The following is a 5368-nucleotide window of genomic DNA, read 5'->3' as shown; positions in this document are numbered from 1 at the left end:
AGTCCTATTTTGGAGGAAAGGACTGAAACTTTAAAGGAAGATTCTGAATTACCATTGCAAAAAATGAGATTTTTTTCACTCTATAGGGTAACAAATCAAACAGTGAGCCGATACGTATTTACAGAGCATCACTACAGAACTTTAGGTACCTTAGTCATTATAAAATGAAGACATTCCTTTGATACTTTCTTGTCTGGGATAAGAATTTAATCCTGTACCTAACTACACAACATCAGAAGTCCTTCTCTCACCGAATGCTTTGAATTTGAGTATAGTGTCTTAAGTATGGAGAAATTCTTATTTGAGGTCTCCTTGAATTTGCCCCAGGAATTCCCTGGAGCCACAGGAGAGCTCATGAGATTTTCTCACCCTATTCCCATGCAGCATGGTATTCCAACTAGCTGCCTAGGAAAGTAAACATAGAACAGAGCCCTCCTGACAATGTAAAGGCAGTCTGGGGTTATGCAACAAGGAAAATGTGGTCATTGTCTTAAAGAAAAGCAAGGAAAAGAACAGACTGACAAAAAATAGACATACACATAGGCACTCAGTCCACTGATTTCCGCAGCTAGAAAGCCCTTCCAAGTCAAATCCCCTACTGTAAAGATGACAACAAAAAGCTAAATAATGTCCTCAATAGCAGAGCACTAGTAAGAAACATAGGACTATACATGGAAGACTGAAAAATATATGTAAAGTTAATTAAAACAATTATTGTTGATAGATTCAGAGTAATATGAATAGAGTAGCATTTTGGAGAAATGACTGTGGCACCACACACCCAGACCATGCTATCAAAATTCTTCATGCTTTGGTATACCCCTTTACCCTTCTATAACATGTGCTTTCCACAAAGCATTTTCTCAAAGTACAGTCTCTTTGGACCATCTATATCAGAAGCACTTAAAGTACTTGCCTAAAATGCAGATTTTTGAGCAATACTGCAGACCTAAAGAATCACCAGGCATATACATCTTAATAAGTACCCTAGATAATTCCAATGCATATTAAAAGGTGAGAACTACTGCCATAAAGATTTGAAATACTTTCTGGGGATACAATATTTTCAACAATAAGCATGGTGGAATTATTGAAATTTGATCAAAATTTTATAACACATAATAGGAATAAAGCATCAATTGGTCAGGGGTTGGGATAAACAATGTGTGAACTGACACCATATTAAATATCCCTCCATATTTGCAGGTTGTATTTACTATCAATGGGACTAGACATAATTAAAAATACCCCTCAAGAAATAAGTTTATTTTTTTTTAGTTCATCTGGAATCTGCATCTGACTAGATTTTTAGGCAATTCCTTGAAGAAGCCCCAGAATGAACCCACCTGTTCCAACAGCATAGCAACAAGCATTCACCCAAGCATTCATCTATCGTCTGGAATTCACCTTCTATAAAGTAACCTTCTTTGGACATTACCTCCAATAGGGTAATAGCTCCAGTGAAATCTCTTTGTGAAAGTAGCTCCTCTAGTTTTGGAATCTTCCTACCTTTCTTCTTTCTTTTGTCAGTGTGCTGCACGTCCCCGCCTACAGCAGGTTTGGCCCTTGAGAGCATCTGTGAAAGAAACAACAAAGACAGCTGTATAGTCCAATTCCCATTATCGGTTTTAAGCTCAGAGTGACGGCTCCACGATTTACATGTCAAACCCTTAACAACGAACCCCAGGGAAGCCTATCGAAACTCTTTCTGTGAGTCATTTTACTAAAAGGGTCATCACCCTGTAATTGACCTGAACCAAATAGCTACTCTCAATTTCTCCAATTCGACAGGAGATGCTTTCGCACAGCTTTTGTCATCTCAGCCTTCCCTCGTTCTACCTTCTATCGCACGCTCAGCGCAGGTGTGGGGAAACAGAGAAGTATGAGGGGAAAAGCATCCAGGTATTTACAGTTGCATCCCTGTCTCCTGCGGGAACGCGGGGAGGAGGGCAGGAGAATCACCCACTGCTGGAAACCTAGACTTTACCCAGAAGTGTGCTGGGAACCTCCAATCGCCAGTCCCAGGATCTACTCAAAGTTCTCCCTCACTATTCAGAGCTACTAACCATCTTGGTGTTGGTCCTTTGCGCCCCCTCCACAGGCAGACAACAAAGGCCGCGCCTCAGCGCGTCGCCGAATCCACACAGCACGCTCTGTCTCCACGGCAACCCCGCGGGGAGGCTGGTCCTTCTACGAGAAGAGTTCGTCGAAGAACCAGTGCCCTCTGCTTCTTGGTTCCACGCCGCTTCCGCCACGGAAGAGAGGAAGTTCCTCTCTTGAGAAGAGATCGTCGTTCTCTGTGCTGAGAGCGAAAGTTTGGTGGTGTCTCTATGAGTTTGGTTTAGGAAAAGACTAATTAGAATGGCATTGTTTTTCAAATGTACGTTTCCTAGGAAAGTGATTTTCAAGGACCACTTCCGTTTTGCACCGCGTTGGGCTCCATAGAAACGGCCGGTGCTGTCTGGCACAGGATCTTGGCCTCCAGCTGGTGCGGGAAACTTAGAAAATTTCTGCTGAACCGACGGAGTTGACATTTGGAGGCGGGTGTGCGCCAAAATATACTTGATTATTTCCACAGACACACCTACACACAGTAAGGAACTGTAATAAATATTGTTCATTGGAGGACTTAATTTATCCTACTCCTTAACCCAGTTAATATGGCTGCAAGGGCCATAAAAATCAGAGTTGTGGAATGTTAGAGCTGAAAGGGACCTTAGAGGATATCCAGTCAAGCCTTCAGAATAAACAGACTAAAGATTAGAATAAACAGACAACAGATGAATCTTATTGATTAATAACTTGAGTGAAGTCAGGTAATTCACCCCAAGTGTGTGTAGGTAATCGTGGTATAGTTGAATTATATTACACAAAAAAGCTGGTTGCATGCATACGAGGCAAAGCTGGAACTTGCAACTTCATTACAGTTGCAATAGAGCAGTAGTTTCTGAGGAACTGTAAAAAACAATCCGGGTTGTGAGGATGGCTGTATCATTATGTAAATTTATTAAAAAGCATTGAATTGTACACTTAAAACAGTTGGATTATATTATATGTAAATTGCATCTCACTAAAATCTTGTTTGTGTGTTTTAAAGATAATCCAGCTCCTAGCTCAGAGAGATATTCTGGAGTCTCTCTTTAATTTAGCCCTGATGCACAGTGATACTGACTCCAGGTCCTTAGAAACCACTGTGGAAATCATGTCTCTGTCATGCACCAGGGCGTGAGTTGCTGAGGGAATGCCAAGATGTTATGAAGTTTTGGCATTTCTTGTAAGGGTGGATTTTCCTTAAGGAAAAAAAAATATCAAAAGGAGAACCCTCCATTCTCTGCTGCAGAACCACAGTAACTCTATGCATCAGCTCTATTTGAGTGCTGTTAGTTTTTTTTCTTCTTTTGTTCACTAGGTTCACGGATATTCTACCTTATTATAAAATTTTTTTTAAAATAGTGATTGCTCCTTTTGAAAAAGAGAATATTTTAAAAACCAAATTTTATTGCACTCTCCCTTAGTGAGCTATATGGACTCATGGGGAGTGGATTATTGTTCTAAGGAAGAATGATAATGACTCCTTGATTAAGCATTTGAAAATATACTCTTTAAAGGAATACATTTTTCAAGCTGGGTGTGGTGGTGTGTGCCTATAGAACCAGCTACTCAGGAGGCTGAGGCAGGAAGATCTCTTGAGCCCAGGAGTTTGAGGCTGTAGTGCACTATGATTGCACCTGTGAATAGCCACTGCACTACAGCCTGGGCAACATAGCAAGACCTTCTCTCTCAAAAAAAAAAAGAAAAAGAAAGAAAGAGATACATTTTTCAATTATTTTAAAATAGTGTACTTTCACTTATTACAAAAGTACTTTATATTCACTGTGGAATTTTTGGATGATACTAAGAATTAAAATCTGAGGATTAAAATGAAGAAAATGTAAATTATCTGTACATTTATAACTAAGAAACAACACCTGTTAACATTTTGGTTCTTTTTAAAAAGTAATTTGACAAATACTAAAAGGTAATATGTTGTGGCTGAACTATTAATAAGTTGGCAGACCTAGAAACCTATAGGTGATAATTGTTGAAGCTATGTGATGAGTACTTGAGAATTTATTATACCATTCTATTTTTGCATAGAAATTTTCCATAATCTAAAAATTTTAAAAAGAGAAATGTATTTGAAAACTCACAAATTCTCCTTTATGGCCAAATTTTGACTGAAATGAGTTAAAGACATGGGAGTTGATATTTATTTTAATATAATAGGTGACTTGCATTTATACCAGTTAAAATTAAGTGGGTCCAGGCTCAGTAGCTCATACCTGTAATCCCAGCACTTTGGGAAGGCTGAGATAGTAGGATCAATTGAGGCTAGGTGTTTGGAACCAGCCTGGGTAACATGGTGAGAGACACCTCCCTCCCCACTCACACTGCCCTCCCAACCGTCTCTACAAAAAAACTAAAAAATTATTAAACAGCTGGGCGTGTTGGCACGTGCCTGTAGTCCCAGTTACTTGGGAGGCTGAGACAGGAGGATCGCTTGAGCCCAGGAGTTTGAGGCTGCAGTGAGCTATGATCACGCCACTGCTCTCCAGCTAGGGCAACAGAGTGACACCCTGTCTCTAAAAAGAACAACAAAAACCCAAAAAGCAACAAACAAACAAAAACTTAAATGGCTTTGTCTATGTGAAGATACTGTAAACAATAATTTTCAACTTTTGATTGTTAGTGCAAATCTTTATTTGGCAGAAAGATAGTTGAGAAATCAGAAGGCAATATAAACATAATAAGATGTAAACAGGATAAATATCAGGTGTTCCGATGCAGTGAACCCTGAGAGGAAGAATACCCTATGTCAACCAACTGCTGACATGCTGGATGCTGAGATGGCCGCATTCACTTTATACCCTAGTGCTGAAGGCAGCCACTAGCAAGAACTGAACGTGACATAGGGTTGTATGCTTTGGAGTGAGGAAAACCTAGATTTGGATCATGTCTCCGCGACTGAGTTTTTGTTTTCTTCTCTGTAAACAAGTAATAAAACTCACCTCACTGATTTGCTTAAGACTCACCTGACATCATTTATAAGTGAGAAGCTGTATAAGGTAAGCAATCAGCATTCTTGTTTCTCACAGTTTCTGCTGAGTGGCTTAGCTAGGTGATTCTGGCTCAGAGTCTTGTGAGGATACAGTCAAGCTGTCAGTTGCGGCTGCAGTCATGTAATTGTCTTGACTGGGGCTGAACGATCCCCTTCGAACTGGCTCACCCACATACTGGGCAAGTTAGTTACTTGCCACATGGACCTCTCCCTAGGGCTGCTTGAGTGTCCACACAAGATATATATGTGTGTGTGTATATATATATATAT

This window comes from Propithecus coquereli, unplaced genomic scaffold (genome assembly GCF_000956105.1).
Source record: "Propithecus coquereli isolate 6110/MARCELLA unplaced genomic scaffold, Pcoq_1.0 Scaffold186, whole genome shotgun sequence".
NCBI classification, from domain to species: Eukaryota; Metazoa; Chordata; class Mammalia; order Primates; family Indriidae; genus Propithecus; species Propithecus coquereli.
This window is presented reverse-complemented; position numbering follows the sequence as displayed.